Source organism: Dermacentor andersoni, chromosome 10 (assembly GCF_023375885.2).
Source record: "Dermacentor andersoni chromosome 10, qqDerAnde1_hic_scaffold, whole genome shotgun sequence".
NCBI classification, from domain to species: domain Eukaryota; kingdom Metazoa; phylum Arthropoda; class Arachnida; order Ixodida; family Ixodidae; genus Dermacentor; species Dermacentor andersoni.
The window spans coordinates 6,170,210-6,187,946 of NC_092823.1; the positions used below are offsets into that span (position 1 = coordinate 6,170,210).

General features: G+C 47.6%; 1 protein-coding gene across 2 annotated transcripts in view; it reads right to left on the reverse strand.

Moving 5' to 3' along the window:
• Positions 1–17,737, reverse strand: part of LOC126519716 (nischarin-like) — a 187,035-nt gene that overhangs the window by 46,376 nt on the left and 122,922 nt on the right. The window lies entirely within an intron of this gene.

The following is a 17,737-nucleotide window of genomic DNA, read 5'->3' on the forward strand; positions in this document are numbered from 1 at the left end:
ATAAAAATAAAAAAAATAAAAAAATAAAAAATCTTGGTATCACCATCTTGGTATCACCATCTTGGTATCACCATCTTGGTATCACCATCTTGGTATCACCATCTTGGTATCACCGTAAACATGAGATTAGACATTCAGACAGCCACCGTGCTGCATTTCCCCATGCAGAAATAAAAGTAACAAAAGGGAGCGTGAAAAGAAAAAACTAGTGTTGCAATTCCTTGCGGCAGTCACATGGCACACAGGGAACGCTCCTACTGGCTAACGTGAATTTGAATCACTGGCGTGCTTGTTTCACACACACTTTGGCAGAAGCAAGGTGTGCACTTCACGTGTTCTAAGGCCAACATTTCAAGATCTGCCTCGTAATCTCGAGTTTCTTTTCGTTGCTGGGCCCTAGATGCTGCAAAATGGTGATAAGGACATGATTTGCGCAAGGGAATCTCTTTCCTTTCCGGAGATGAAGCTACTTCATGTAGTGTGATCTGACTGGTGAAAGGTAGAAAAATTTTGAGTTGTCATCGGATGCGGAAGACAATAGTGTGGCATGAAATACAGAGATAAGGCTACCCATAGCAGCGGATGTCACCTATCTTGCTAGCAAGCCAAGACTGGGTTGCATGTCATCGCTGGCTGCTAATAAAGTATGATAATAAAGAATGGGTGCCAAGAGAAGGGAAGCACAGTCAAGAACGGCAGATGACTAGGTGGGGTGATGAAATTAAGAAATTCGCAGGTGCTAGCTGGCATTGGTTGGCGCAGGACACAACTAATTGGAGATCGTGGAGTGAGGCCTTCATCCCGCAGTGGAAATAAAATAGGCTGATGACGATGAATAAAGTTGCAAGGTGTTTGAAAACGGTCGACAAGTTGCATAATGCTGCACAAAGGAAAAATTTTTTTTCTTTTTTAAATTTTGGTTGAGGGGGGCAGAGGTAGACCCGCTGACGAAGTCAAGGCCAAGTGGCATAAGTCACCCTGGCGATAGGAACTTGACTATTCTGCTGGCCCGACAACAGCCAGTGTCTGGCGCTACTGGCGCACTGGGTATTGCGCAGTGGCGCAATTGTCCACATGATCCACCCTGGTGTGAAAAGCGGTTTACACCATTAGAAATTTAGCATGTTGCAAGCTAATAGACTTGGGCCGGGACTTTGGAAAATTCACATCATTCTGGAATTCCAGTTTCCACTTGGAATTCTAGTTCCAGTTTCCCAGATTACAATAAAAAAAAAACGAAGCAAGGTTTCAAGTGCTTTAGGAGATAGGTGAGCGAGCATTGCGTAATGTACTCTATCCGAACCAAGTGCTGTTTTTCGTCAGTGGCGAGCGAGTACTGTAGTGATTTACGGGAGTGTTAAGGGGGCATTATACGATCTCTCTGAATTTCCTGTGGTTGGAAGCTTTAGTTTTTCTGCCGATTGCTTTTATTTTTAATATGTAGCAGAATAATTCAGTGAGCTTGATATGTCATGGAAATGCTGTCCTAATACGTCTGCTTGTTCTTCTAAATTTGTTTATGTGCCTGGGGGTGAAAGTATGGGGATTGTGTAAGAACCGTAGTAGCCTCTAAACTTACAAAGCTGGTTCCACGTTCTTTTGGATGTTATCAAGCTATTTATTGACAATACATTGTTTTTCGAAGACTGTTTTTCGGCTTGTCTGCACATGTACCTAGATTTTGCTTCTGCTTTATTGAAAGAGAGTAGATTATCTTGTGTTGGATATCGCTGAAAGATACCCCAAGCTTTGCTTTGTAGATTTTTAGCTTTTTGTACATTCATTCATCTACTAGGGTTTTAATTTTTTCCCTAAAAAGATGGAGGATTGCAGGATCGTCTGTTCTGCTGCAGCAAGTATAGAGGCAGTAATATTTTCATTCATTTCATCTATCGTTAGATCAGCGGATATGTCACCCAGACTGGCCTTTTCGCTGAAGAGAGGCCAGTCTGCTACATGCAGTTTCCAACAAGGTGATCTCGACAGCGTTTTCTGGAAAGGAGACCCTTTTTTTTAATAACATCTGGCACATGGTCACTACCAGAGGAATTGTTGATAACACCATTTAAGATCGATGAGGAAAGGTGGAGAGCACAGCGCCAGATCTAGACACCTCATAGATCTTGTGCTTGGGGAGCAGTAGGTTGCTGCACCGGTATTTAGAAGGCATATGTCATTTGCTAGGAGAAAATCTTCAAGTGTTTGTCCCCTGGTGCCAGTATTGCTACCCCATATCGTGTTATGTGCTTTAAAATCACCCGCTATTAAAAAAGGTTCAGCTAGCTGGTTTAAAATTAACTCCAGGTCTCTTACAGTAAAATGCAAATGTGGAGGAATGTACATTGAACGAATGGTGATGGTTTTGTATGCTAAAACAGTGACAGCAATGGCTTCTATGCGACTATTAATGGCAACTTCTCTAGCTGCAATACCACTCTGCAGAACAATGGTTACACCACCTGAAAGCCGGTTCGCCGAGCACGGTCGTGCCGTACAACAGTGGAGCCTTTTAAAATATTTTTGCGTTTTTCGCCAAGGTTTGCTTCCTGTAAGCACAAGGTCACAAGAGAGAAGTTACTGAACATGTCTTTGATGTCACCTAAGTTGCACAAGAGACTTCTACAATTCCAGTGGATAAAAGCCATATTGAAACTGAAATGTAAAAAATGGCATTAAAAGTGAATGAGAATAAAAAAGATGTTAGGTGACACAGATCTAAAGAATGCTAACATAAAGGAGCCATAATCTTTAGGTTACCGCCTTTTTATTTGACATAATTATCGGGATTTTGTCCCTCTTTCCATGCTCGAGAGAATGCTTGTCCTTCGGTGTCGACGACACTGGGGTTTTTGGGTCGACCTCCATCGCTCTCTCTGAGGTGCTGGAGGACTGAGAATCAGGCGCCGAGACACGTGTCTTGGGGCTAGAGGTTCGTTTGATTTTAGGGCCCTGCGGAGCTGGTGTCTGCAGGCCCTTTGAAGAGGATGGAGCAGCACTGGCTGCTTCCACCATGGGGGCGGGAGGGTCACTGCAGCTCGGAGGACTCCCAAGGCCTCTGTAACGCTGAGCCCACCTGCTTCACGTCGGCATAACTTCTTCGCGAAAGGTACGATAGTCGCTTTCTGGCTTCAAAGAACAAGATTTTTTCTTTCACAGTTAGTGCAATTACTTTTTTTCCTTTTTCCAGCAAGGGCAAGACCGCGAGTAAGTTGGATGGTTTCCTTTGCAGTTAATGCAATGTGGCGAAGAAGTGCAGTTGTCAGATTGATGATCATTGGAGCTGCATCTAGCACAGGTTGTTTCGCCTCGGCACGCACGTGAAGCATATCCAAACCTTTGGCACTAGAAACCCCGTCCGAGGTTCGGGGTATATGGTTTAACCTTTACTTTTATGTACCCTGCACCCAGCAAGGTAGGCATTACGCTTGTTCGAAAGGTAAGTATGACATGCATTGTCGGGACTTCTTGGTCATTTCTGCAGATGACAATTCTTTGTACTTTAGTCACGTTTTGTTCCTGGAAACCCTCAAGCAGTTCCTCATTGCTTAGGCCAAGAAAGTCTTCCTCTTATATCACACCCCTGCTTGTATTTAGTGTTCTGTGTGGTGAAATTGTCACTGTCGCGTCGCCAATGCTGGTAAGTTCCGAGAGCTATTGCGCTTGATCTTTGTCATTTAGTTCTAGAAGGAGGTCCCCGCTAGACATTTCTGAGGCTTTGTATGTCTGTTTGATTTTGTCTTTCAGAAACTTGGCCACTAGAAATGGAGAGAGCTTTCTCACTAGTATGTTGTTTTCACTGTGCACTACATAGTACTTGGGAAATGGAGCATTGCTCCAAAAGGAGAACTGGAATGGTGCTTCGGTGCGGCACCTTTTCAGACGTTGATAACAGACAACAGAAGTTTGCGCTGCCATAAGAAAATGTGTATCTTCGGCAACAGTGCCGACCACCCACCAAGGAGCCTAACTAGGGGATGTGGCAGAGCTTGTGCACAAGTCTGTACACGACACAAGTCGTACGCTGTCACTATAACTAAATATGGTGTACCCTAAAGTAGGATAGCCACACAGAGTTAACCTTTGCTGCCAAGGAGAAAGGAAGTAAATGGAAGAGAGATTAAAGGAAAAGCCAAAAAGTGAGAGAGAAAGATGAAGATTTGAGGAGAGACAGACAGGAAAAAACGACTGCCAGTTTCCCCCGGTTGGGTCAATCCAGCGGTGCTGTCTATGTGAAGCAGAGGCCAAAGAGGTGTGTTGCCTCCGCCGAGGGGTCTTAAAGGTCCAAACACCAGGCATCGGCTCAACCCCAGGATCGCCCTTTCCCCAGACACAGCTAAGCTGCACATGGCTACACACGGGAGGGTCCAAGCCTCATGTGCTCGGGTACGTGATGTACCCAACCGTATGCACCAAACGCCTGCTGACACAGATGCCCCTGCGGGGCTGTGCTCGTCGGTGTTTATCTGGCATGGTGATCAATGTTCTCCATCGAGCCTGGCGGGCCACCGAGCCTGGTGGGCCACCGAGCCTGGCAGGCTACCGAGCCTGGCGGGCCACTGAGCCTGGCAGGCCAACAAAGATTATGCCGAGAAGGCGTCCCCTGCTCGTCACATGTCTTACCCCCAGTTTGTTTGTTCAACACAAACAAAATACGTCCAGGCTCAATGTATATGGGCGGTCGCCGCTAATAACAGGTTCATGCCTGGTCGACGGCGCCAGAGCCTCAACCACTTCATCTCCCTTTGAAAAATGGCTGTGGCTGAGGCCACGCCAAATGGTAAGCCGATGTACTGGAAGAGCCCCACAGTTGTTAATATTGCTACGGAATAGTATTTCAAATGACCAAGAGCCGAGCAGTAAGAAGACGACGACGACGATTGGAAGCTAGCGCGGGCTGTTGCCTCTTGGCCAACTGCGGCGTATTGCCTTGTAAATATACTGTTAAATAGCTTTTCGTCGGTGTCTTCCTACGTAACATATCTACGCGTAACATATCCTACGTAACTACGCGAACGGAGTGCAACCGGACCCAGGCAAGATCCATGCTGTTACGCACTTCCCTGTTCCAAAGTGTGTCAAGGATGTGCGCAGCTTCATCGGCCTTTGCTCGTACTTCCGCCGTTCCGTGGAAAATTTCGCGGCCATAGCACGACCACTAACCGAGCTTTTGAAAAAAGACGCCCCTTTCCAGTGGGGTGATAACGAGGCCTCTGCATTCTCGCTTCTAATCAACCTTTTCACAACGCCTCCCGTTCTGGCCCATTTCGATCCTTCTGCGCCAATTGAAGTCCGTACTGATGCCAGCGGTCACGGAATTGGCGCAGTACTGGCACAACGCCAGCGTGGCCACGACCGTGTTATCGCTTACGCCAGCAGGCTCCTATCGCCCGCGGAGCGCAACTATTCCATCACTGAGCGTGAGTGTCTGGCCCTAGTTTGGGCGGTTGCGAAGTTCCGCCCATACTTATATGGCCGACCCTTTTCCGTTATCACAGACCATCACGCGCTTTGCTGGTTATGCTCATTGAAAGACCCTACAAGACTTGGTCGCTGGGCCTTACACCTCCAAGAATATTCGTTCTCTGTCACGTACAAATCTGGCCGACTACACAAGGACGCTGACTGCCTGTCTCGCTACCCGGTAGACGAGCCTGACGACGCTGACAGTAGTACCGCCGACGGAATTTTCTCTGTGTCTGCCTTTGCTAACATCGCCGATGAGCAGTACCGAGACCTATCGCTGCGAGTACTCATCGAGCGTCTGCGCTCTACACCTACGGACGCATCAGTTCGCCGATGCGTCCTCCAGGGCAGCATTCTGTACCAAAGGAACTTCCTCCCTGATGGTCCTGACCTTCTTCTTGTCGTGCCAAAACATCTACGACAGACTGTGCTCTTTGAGATGCATGACGCACCCACTGCAGGACATCTTGGGGTAACCCGCACGTACGACCGCGTCCGCCGCCGCTTCTATTGGCCTGGTCTCGCTCGCTCCGTCCGACGCTATGTTGCTGCCTGTGATCCCTGCCAGCGTCGGAGAACACCTCAGGTGCTACCTTCCGGTCATTTCCAGCCGATCACCATCCCTGTGGAACCGTTCTTTCGTTTTGAATTAGACCTCCTCGGTCCCTTTCCCACGTCATCCTCTGGGAACAAATGGGTAGCCGTCGCAACTGATTACGCCACCCGATACGCTATCACGCAGGCTCTCCCTACCAGTTGCGCCACTGACGTCGCGGACTTTCTCTTGCGTGACATTATCTTAGTGCATGGTGCCCCGCGACAGCTGCTGACTGACCGTGGTCGTAACTTCCTCTCAAAAGTTATCGCCGACATTGTGGGTTCCTGCTCTATTCAACACAAGCTGACTAGCTCGTACCATCCTCAAACCAATGGCCTGACAGAGCGGTTAAACCGTACTCTTACCGACATGCTGTCCAAGTACATTTCGAAGGACCACCATGACTGGGACGTTGCCCTTCCTTACGTCACATTTGCATATAATTCTTCCCGGCACGACACCGCCAGATTTTCTCCATTTTATCTACTCTACGGTCGCGAACCGACCTTGCCCCTTGACACGGTACTTCCTCCTGCTTCGACCTCAACAACCGAGTATGCGCGCGACGCCATCGCCCTCGCCGACCATGCACGCCAGCTTGCCCATGCTCGACTGACGGACTCGCAAACCACGCAACAACGTCAGTACAACGCCCGCCACCGTGACGTACAGTTTTCGCCTGGTGCACTCGTGCTCCTGTGGTCGCCCTCTCGTCACATCGGACTTTCAGAAAAGCTCCTTTCGCGATACACAGGGCCCTACCGCGTGCTGCGCCAGGTGACGCCTGTGACGTACGAAATTTCTCCTGTGCGCTCAACCTCGTCATCTACTCTGGCATCTAGTGATGTCGTGCACGTCAGTAGGCTCAAGACCAACTACACTGCTTCAGAGTCCGGCCTTTAGTCGCTCCGGGACGGCGCTTTTGCCGCCGGGGGTAGTGCTACGGGATAGTATTTCAAATGACGAAGAGCTGAGCAGTAAGAAGACGACGACGACGATTGGAAGCTACCGCGGGCTGTTGCCTCTTGGCCAACTGCGGCGTATTGCCTTGTAAATATACTTGTAAATAGCTTTTCGTCGGCGTCTTCCTACGTAACAATACTATGACATAGTTCCGGGAGGCATCCTCGAGCATCACCTGCTGGTAAGTGTCTCTGAGGTCGAGCTTTGTGAACTTCTGTCTCCAAGACAATGCTGACCATGAATTTTCAATCCAGGGCAATGGGTACTTCTTGACGGTAGTGATGGGGTTCATGGTAATCTTGAATGGGGTTGATGGTAACCTTGATGGTAACCTTGAAACAATCAAAGTGGCCCACTGAGACGTTTTGACAGGCACCAGGATGCTTTCTCACTGCAACCGTTGTAGCTCCCGGGTGACTCCGTCCTTCAGGGCTAACGGCAGTCGACGAGGCTTGAAAAAAAAAAAAAAACGAGGCGGGGCTCCCTCAGGTACATAGATGCCGACGGTCGTGCCGGCAAATATGCCAACCCTTGGCTGGAACAGGGAGTTGAACTCTGTCAGGAGGCTTGGGATGCTTTTCACCACATACAGGTCGTCTTCCTGGTACTCTGGCAGACAAACGCCCAGTGCGTGAGTCCAATTCCGGCTCAGCAGGGTCGGCGAAGACCCCTTGGACCTGGGAGATGTGTCTGGAGTTGTTGCGCAGCACGACGCCTGAAGCCTTGACGGACACGCCAGGAAAACCAAACGTACGCTTGGTACGCTTCCACAGTTTCCCACCCATGACCGACCCGCTGGCCCCTGTGTTCAGCTCGATGGAAATGGGGTGCCCGCAGACTTCAACGGTCAGCATGTATGGCAGCACAGACGACGGAACAAGGCCTGTGTGCCACATGCTGAAGACCAGTAAGCTCGGAGGGACCCAAGCCTGCTGCTGCATGTCCCCACCACGTACCCTTGCAATGGCTACCCTGGTTGCAGGCCGCTGTTCGTCGTCCTGCCTCGACATACCCGTGCCAGGTGCCCAGTTTTCCCGCACATGAAGCATTGTGCTTGGGAGAACTGGCACTGTGAGGGGGTGTGGGCACCCCCACAGCAACCACAGGTACCACCCTCTGTCGCCAACTTGTTGACTGCCACTTCAACCGACGGCAAGCCAGCTGCATGTGCAATCTTGTTTATGCCGGAGACAAAAGGGTCCCAGAACAGCGAGTACAGCTGGTCCACAATAATGCAGCCCCTGGCTAACCCTCGTAGCACAGCAACAAACTGCCCAAGGGTTTCCGATTCCCAGAGGCTCCGGTTGTTAAAGGCAAACCGCTCCATTAGTGTAGAGAGTTCCGGGCTGAAATGCGAGCGCAGTGTGGTGGGCAGCTCACTCGGCATCTTAACATGCGGTGTGGCCGGCTTGAGGAGATCGAGCAGGAGACTGAATATGCGGGCCCCACAGCTGGCCAGGAAAATGTTCCGCTGTTTCACCTCAGGTATGTTGTTTGCGTGGAAGAACACGTGAACTTGCTCCTCGTAGACTGGCCAGGCAGACCAAGCTTCCTCGAATGGCTCAAGCGTCTTGTATAGCGGCATGGCGGCAGGAACAGGGGTGGTGTTTAACCACTCACGAGGGCGTGGGTCAATCTGCGAGTTGTACTCATCGTCAATGTCATGATCCATCTGGGTTCGTGGACGAGTGAGGGGTCAAGGCACCTTCCATCAAAGAGATGCTCCGGAGCGTAGTGGTGGTGAATGACGACTGACTCAGAGCAGCTGTGCTCGTCAGTGTTTATTTGGCGTGGTGATCAATGTTGTCCCAAGCCTGGCAGACCAACAAAGATTATGCCGAGGGGGCGTCACACGCACATCACAATGTGCACACCGTCACGTTCAACAACCACCATATGACTGTTAGAATGACACCAGAAGCACTTGGTTTAAGAACGTCATGCCCTCACAGTATGCTGGCAGAAGATTTGGAAGTGAAAAAGGTTTGCACTAAGATGGTACCATGACTGCCGGAGCAAAAGCTGAACATTGGTTTCAGTAGAGAACTTGAGACGAAAGTGATGAATTCTTGCAAAGGGTCGGTGCCGACATTGAAACTTTGGTTGGCTAATACAGTAAAAACTCACAATAACGATGTTAAAGGTGGAGCCAAAATTACTTAGCATAGCTGTTGCTGGTGAGTTAATGCTGGGTGAGGCAAATGAGTTCTGCCCTCAAGATGCAGCAAGTTTTGGGAAACGAACTACTGTCAACCACCGAACAGCAGCACAAAGCTACAAAAGAAATCCACAGGTTTATGAGAAAGCTTCGCAGAAGGTTGGCACAGAGAGAAGGACAATGTTGGCACAGATAACAGGAACTGTCAGTCGTCTAAGATACATCCTTCCAAAGCCTATACAACTACTGCTATATAATTCCCTCTCCTACTCCCACTTAAATTATTGTTACTTAGTATGCGGCGCAGCAACACTTGCCAGCACTTAGAAAAAAGAATTATTCGCTTATATGCTAATTAGTATGACAGTCTTTCACCTCTAATAGTAGTGCCACTATTCCAAATATGAGATGCTATGCTTGGACAGGATAAGCTATATAAAAATTCTTCTAGAAATAAAAAAAAAGCGCTGGCACACAAGGCAATGAACAACATGACCTCTCCAGATACTTCCTGCGAGACAGCACACAACACACATCAAAAACAAAGACCAATTACGAGAAGCATACATTTGTCTATCAGTCCACAAAAATAATGGGCAGACCCAGTGAATCTGTATCCTTAAATATTACTTTAAGGACTTTTAAAAAGAAGTAAGAGATTAGTTAGATGGAAACGATATACACTTTAACCCTTTGACGGTTTTTGCCGTACATGTACGGCAGCGGTTTTCTGTCCCGCAAGGTCTTTGCCGTACGGGTACGGTTTTGATCCTCCGTTTGAAACTTCGCGCCATAATGACGATACAGGCTTACTGGGAGGTGCTGCCACCTCTTAGGACTTACAAGAAGCGTTTGAAATTTGTGCTACCTTCTTGGGGAGATAAACAGAACTGACTTCTAGCTTCAGCGTGTCGCGCAGACTGCGGCAACACCCCTTTTGCGGTTTCGGTTTCGCCGCGTGATCGAAACGGAGGCACGCGAAACGTCATTTTTCTCTTTGTCGGCACTCTCTTGCAGATGCGGTGGAAGTTGATTTCTATCTTGATTGGTGCTGCTCTTAGCTAGTTTGTAATCGCCGCTTGCGAGGTATTCTCGCTCTCAGCGGCAACGCGATTTCAGTTCCGCCGCAACGGAGGCGCGCGAAACGTGATTTTTATCTTTGTCGGCACGCTATCGCAGGGGCGGCGGAAGTTGATTTCCATCTTGATTGGCACTGCTCTTAGCTCGTTTATCACCGCCGCTCATGAGGTATTCTCGCTCCCTGCGGCTGTGCGGAGACTCGTGTTTCAAGGAGTACCACACTCTGAAATACTATTGAACATTTTGCATTTCTGAGTGATGCCGACACCAAAATACTGTTCCTAATTTTTTTTTACTATTTATTCCCCACTTTATACATCTTGTACATTCAATATCCGCAATAAACTAATTTGACCACCCGGGAAAGTTTTCTTCAAAATAATTCGACCCTCAAAGGGTTAACATTGAATAAATAAGCTTATAAAAGAAAGAATGTTTCTGCCATGAATTACATATATTTTCTTTTCAGGATCTGCATGACATGATTTCATTTATTACAGTTGGACCCACTTATAACAATACTGGTGTTAACAATATATCTGTTATAACAATGAGAAGCTGCTGCACTGTCAACATTTGTATGTTTTCCACGATGAAATAACCCAATTACTACATTGCCTCGATCCCGCATTATCGGTTATAACAATGAAGTCTGGCTGTTGGGTGTCCAAGCCGACAGGTAGTGAAATTCCATATGCTTGAAAGGGAAAAAAAGAAAACCAGAAATTCAAGCCACTGAACGATGGTCCGCTAATCCAACAGCCTCCGCACGCTAATTTTCCAGCCTTCTTTGTGCACCTCTCTCCTGTTGCCCTTCCACCCCTCCGAACACGAATGGGCTGTGCCAATAGCTCTACGCCTTGACACCCTCCGAAACACGAATGGATCGCGCGACCTGCGCTGCTCCCAGATTGCTTGCATGTTGCTCACTGGCTCCTCATTCAGCGCAGCTAGTTCTGCAAACAGCTTAATCGCTCGCGATCGTCTTTGTTGGTTGCGTCGAAATCGTTCCTTGCCACATGGTTTTGCAAGCTCATTTGGCTCGCCGCCGAAATGGAACATGGCTGATCCGCCCTCGGATCGTCGGCAATCCATGAAGTTGCCACTGAAAGAAAGCGCATGGCTATAGATTTGAAAACAAAGTGCTTCTAAACGATGATGTGATTGTTGAGAATGTGCTTGCATCAGACAGTGACAACGGCAGCGATGGCGCGCTAGGGCAGGCTGCCTCAACATTGTCCTCACAAGAGGCCGGGCAGATGATTCAGTCCCTCCGGGGCTTCGTTTTTGCAAGGAACCTTCCGCTGCTCTACGTGGAGTATCTGGATGCCTTGGAGAAGGATGTTGGCAAGCTTCGCGTAAAGCACGCAAGGCTGACAGACGTAGGGTTTTCTTGTGCAAGCCAGTGAGAAGTATGCGGCGGGATGCTTATGGCAATCTTGCCTCCCCATTGCTTCTGGATTTCTTAAACCGACAGGCTGCTGCGGCAACCTTCTCGCATATTTTAAAAGGCCCCTTTTGGGGCCACCTAAGCAATACCTCGGCGGTGCTCGCATATCGCTTGCACCCGTGACCCCTCGTTGAAGTTGTCATAGCAGTGCCATTCTTTCACACCGACAGCCGCGGCTTGTTACACGTGATCGGTGCACCCAGGAAGTAGTTAAACGAGTGAACACAATCAGCAGCTGGATGGAGGAACGTGGTGGGAGGACACTGGCCTGCCCATCATTATAGTTTTCTCACATCCCTCTATTTTGATGTTTTCATGCAACCCGGTTATAAGAATCATTGGTTATAACAATAGAATTTTCATGGCACTGGAATATCGTAAGTGGGCTCGACTGTATTTCTGTTTTTGCATTTTTGTATTAACCCATTAGCGCCCACTGTACTAGAGCTAGTACACTCGGTTTTGCACCCTTACCTCTAGGAGAGCTAAATATTACTGTCTTTTGCGTTTCCTTGTACCCAGAGGGTGCGCACACACACACACCTTAACACAGGGTAGAATCTACTGTTTAATTCATATCTAAAAATTCTGCGCCAATTTCAGCAAAACTGCAGACTCGTGATGAATTGGGATGCGTACTCGCTTTTCATTTATTTCTGCTTACCTGCTTCATATGTTTGCATTGTGCTTTTCAGTGTTAAACTGTCGAATCTGCGGCTTCATTTGGAAGAACAACATGTATTCAATGTTTGGTGTACTTGATACATATAGCACAGTGGGCATTAGCAGTTAAAGATCAGCACTTTTTTTAGTTGTGCTTCAGCATAGATACATTGTTTTTCTTCAAAAGGAAGCCATTTTGTTGTTTGCGCGATGCTTTGGGTGCAGTTGAAAGTGCAGAAAACATACAAGAGGGCATTGATGTTGTGATTGTGCTGCCAGAATCAGCTGAAGATAAGGATGAGAACGAAGGTGACGATGACGACACCGACACTTTCGCTGTGAATGGCGTCTACGGTCAGTGTAGGTTAGCAAAGCCTGCAACACCAAAAATGGTTTAATTGTAATAGCACTATTGAGGGCACCTTGGCCGCATTCGCGATGTCGGCTTTGCCGTCGCCATGCCTTCTGCACGTTACTATATGCGTATTTGGACGCTCATGACGGACGGTCACGGTCACTACCCCCCCAAAAAAAGAAGGAAAACAGCTGCGATGCCACTTTTGTCAAGCCTGAGCATCATGGAGATGCGAGAAGTGCATGGACACTTTGTGCGTCGAAAAAGAGTGCTTCGAAAATTTGGCACAAGGAGGTAGGAGTGCAATGACAAGCCCCTTGGCCATTGAAACCCCATGCGCCCAGTGTACTAGAAGTAGTACACGATTGTAACTAGAGAAGCAATAAATATTCCTCAGAAATATTTTGAACAAGTGATACTTGTGTTCTTTCATCATTTGCAAACTTTGAGGAAAATTGCACTGGCAGTTTTGTCATGTATCATAATGGATTAAGACAGATATATTTGCGTGAATTGATGTCCTGTTTCCAGTCTTTATATCATTTTATTTTGGCAAACAATTAGGACTGTGAGATATTGTTGTGTGTGTGTGTGTGTGTGTGTGTGTGTGTGTGTGTGTGTCTGTGTCTGTGTCTGTGTGTGTGTGTGTGTGTGTGTGTGTGTGTGTGTGTGTGTGTGTGTGTGTGTGCGCGCGCACGTGTGCGTGCATGAGTGCAAGTGCTGTTGCTGTTAATGCTGTATAAATTTCACGACATTTCTTTTTAAAATTTTTCTTGTGTATAATTTTAGTGGTCAGACCTGTAACGCAGCAGAGGGTGCTAAGAATCTCTGAGCCCGGACAGGTTGCCAATGGAAACTGACCCTGTCAACCTTTGACTGCCGAACTCTGTCAAGTGAGGCTAGCTAAGCAGGACTCATTGAGGAACTATCAGACATGGTTTGGGATATCATTGGCCTTAGTGAGGTTTGAAGAAAAGGTGAAGCTTATACATTGCTGAATAATGGCCATGTCCTCTGCTATAGAGGTCCCCAACGTATGAAGCAATACAGGGTAGGATTCATAATCCATAAGGACATAGCGGGCAACATTGACGAATTCTACAGCATTAATGAGAGGGCCTGATTAGTGATATTGCCTAGCTTAGTAACTCGGGGGACCAGCTGCAATGCATGCTCGCTGACCTGGAGAGGCAAAGCCAAAGGGTGGGTCTAAAAATTAATTTGCAGAAAACTAAAGTAATGTTTAACAGTCTCGGAAGAGAACAGCAGTTTACAATACGTAGTGAGGCACTGGAAGTGGTAAGGGAATACATCTACTTAGGACAGGTAGTGACTGCGGATCCGGATCATGAGACTGAAATAATCAGAAGAATTAGAATGGGCTGGGGCGCGTTTGGCAGGCATTCTCAGATCATGAACAGCAGGTTGCCATTATCCCTTAAGAGAAAAGTTTATAACAGCTGTGTCTTACCAGTACTCACGTACGGGGCAGAAACCTGGAGGCTTACGAAAAGGGTTCTACTTAAATTGAGGACGACGCAACGAGCTATGGAAAGAAGAATGATAGGTGTAACGTTAAGGGATAAGGAAAGAGCTGATTTGGTGAGGGAACAAACGCGAGTTAATGATATCTTAGTTGAAATCAAGAAAAAGAAATGGGCATGGGCAGGACACGTAATGAGGAGGGAAGATAACCGATGGTCATTAAGAGTTACGGAATGGATTCCAAGGGAAGGGAAGCGTAGCAGAGGGCAGCAGAAAGTTAGGTGGGCGGATGAGATTAAGAAGTTTGCAGGGACAACATGGCCACAATTAGTACATGACCGGGGTAGTTGGATAAGTATGGGAGAGGCCTTTGCCCTGCAGTGGGCGTAACCGGGCTGATGATGATGATGATGATGAATGAGAGGGTAGCTGTAGTAGTAATGAAGCTTAATAAGAGGTATAGATTAAAGGTAGTACAAGCCTAGGCTCCAACATCCAGTCCCGATGATGATGAAGTAGATCAGTTTTATGAAGATGTTGAATTAGCGATGAGAAAAGTGCAAACTCTGTATACTGTTGTAATGGGCGACTTCAATGCAAAAGTAGGGAAAAAGCAGGCTGGTGAACTAGCAATTGGCAACTACGGCATCGTTTCTAGGAACGCCAGAGGATAGATGCTGGTAGAATTCGCAGAAAGGAATAAGCTTCAAATAACGAACACCTTTTTTAGGAAGCGCAGCAAGAGAAAGTGGACCTGGAAAAGCCCAAAAGGTGAACCAAGAAATGAAATTGATTTTATACTTTCTGCCGATACCAGCATAGTGCAGGATGTAGAAGTGATAGATAGCGTGACGCGTGCTTTATTAACTTAAGTTGATGTGTTTTACTGTAAAAAGCAGCATAAAATATTGCTGAAGGTCTTCCAGTAGGTTCTTATCCTTGCACGTATGAAAATTCAATTGTTTGCTTGTTTCGTGCGACAATCGGAAGTACTTGGGTTATGTACATCCAGTTCCGGCTTCGCGCTATTCGCTAGTCGCTCGCAGCACTTCCAGGCGACGAGCGAAGGATTCTAGATTTGCAGAACCGAGCGATTGCACGACAAGACTGCGCGATCTGTTCAAGCGACGGCCCAATCCGTCGCTCGAAGCCGTTGCTCGTCGCTGTCGCGCACAAAATCGCGCTCATGGGGTTTAGCCTTAACAGAGAGAATGTAAGAGTGGGGTTGAAGATGAATATGCAGAAGACAAAGATAATGATGAATAGCCGGGCAAAGGAACAAGAGTTTAAGATCGCCAATCGGCCTCTAGAGTCTGTGAAGGAGTACATTTACCTAGGTCAGTTAATCACAGGGAACCCTGATCTTGAGAAGGAAATTCATAGAAGAATAAAAATGGGTTGGATCGCATGCGGCAGACATTGTCAGCTCCTGACTGGAAGCTTACCATTATCACTGAAAAGAAAGATGTACAATCAGTGAATTTTACCAGTGCTGACATATGGGGAGAGACTTGGAGACTGACAAAGAAGCTTGAGAACAAGTTAAGGATCGCGCAAAGAGCGATGGAACGAAGAATGCTAGGCATAGCGTTAAAGGGAAGCTGAAACACTTTTCGAAAAAAATGAGTTCTCTGCGGCATTCTACAGTTTTGAGTCCCCTGAACACGAATATCTGGTTCAAAAAAGGCGGAAACAAACGCAAGCGGCTGTTTTTCCAAGAAAACGCTCACCAGCGCCTCAGGGCATCGCGCGAACGCCGCTGTTGCCCGTGATTGGTCGGGGCCGCTGTGACGTCGTTGGCGGTAGTCGCCGGTCGGCGCCGCCGCATGTCTCCGTTTCAGAGCGTAGCACCATTCCTTTCTCTCTGGTAGCACGCGGTTCTGCTGTTCTGGCTTCATAGCTGAGTTGCAAGATGGAACGTTCTCGCTGTCTCCGACAGCTTGTATTGTCCCCGTACATGTTTGAACCCACAGCCGATACGGAATACGATGGCGGCAACAGAGTCAACGACGATATTGAGTGTGCCAACAGCGAGAGCGATGTGTGCACCTTCTCGCGCGCTGGAAATCTTAGCTGGTACGCATCTTTTTTTTTTTTTTTTTTCATGTAGCTGCACGTTGCAATGACGGGAGAAAAAATGCGCTAAAGTGTCACTGGGAACATGCTGCTGGAAGAATGCCGAAGCACTAACTTCTCATTAGATTTACACGGGTGCAATTCCGCGATGTCAAGCACCTTGCCGCTGCTTGTCTAAAGTCCCGTGGTTTTTTCAGCGTTGATACACGATCGCGAACATAAGTGCCGCGTTTCAAAGCGCGCACATGCAGTGCTGTGAGGTACAGTCATGGAAGTTGCTTATCATACACATCCAGAGATGACCAGATGTATTATATGTGCAATATTCATACTATGGTTCGACGACTTTGCGAGTGTGGCTCGATCAAGAATCGGTATGCGTGCTCCATGCTAGTGTTGACATAAAGATATTAGGCAGTTTTAGCACCGCCGTGTGGTAAACACGATAACTGAACCGTACGTCGAATGTCACTAGGCAAGCCTACACTCCATTTGATACCTCAGGTGCATCGCTGTGGAAGCTACGCTCAAAGTCCGGTCACCAAAATTTATTACTGCGCGCGTTTCCGTCTATGCTTCGCAGCGTGCCAGCGGCGTTTGCTCGCGCGAGCATGCACGTGAAGCTGCCGCGACGGGCTGCAATTAAAAAATACAGAAAAGAATTTTTTTTTTAAAGAACGTGTTAGCAGCCGTATAAGTACACGGATGGTGTCTATGGGTAAATTCTTCTTTTTTTTTCATTCCGAACTGAGCTTATATATGGAAAGCTTTCTGAAAAATCGGGTCGAGAAACACCGAATTTTTTCTAAGTGCGAACGCAGCCACTGCAAGAAGTATCTCAAGCCTCCACAACGTTGCACCTGATGTATGAAACGGAGTATAGCAACGCTAGCAACAACGCGTTTTCGCATTTGTCGTAAGGCTATCCGGCTACGCTAAAACTGTGTTACCAGACGTTAATGGCTGCAAATGTTCGTATTTCTCCAGTGCATCAATGTGGGCCTAATCACGCTTTCATTAAACTAGGTGCACCTGCATGTGCTGCGTATTGATGGAAGATGAAGAGAACTGCTTGTGCTGCCAGGAGGTGCAAGAGATTAGGAAAAAACAGAAGCGCACGCAGTGCGTAACAAGTTCAAGACAATTCAGGACTGTGTGCCTCAGCAGGGCAGTACTGGAAGTGGCACTTGCCCAGAAAGGAGTCGAACCGGCTGGACAAGGCAAGAAGTTTACACACAGGTGTGAAAATGATATGGCCAATGGAAAAAGAGTGATGCAAAAGCATTTTTTTCTTACAGGCAGTTGAGGTATGCAGCATACCGCCAGTTTGTCTGGCTAGTATGGAAAAAGTTGGGAAAGAAGAACCGTCGAATTCTGCCAAGCTGTGTACTTGAAGTTGTTCGGGCTTCAGTCGCGCCGATTTAATTGGAATACCGATTGCCCGCA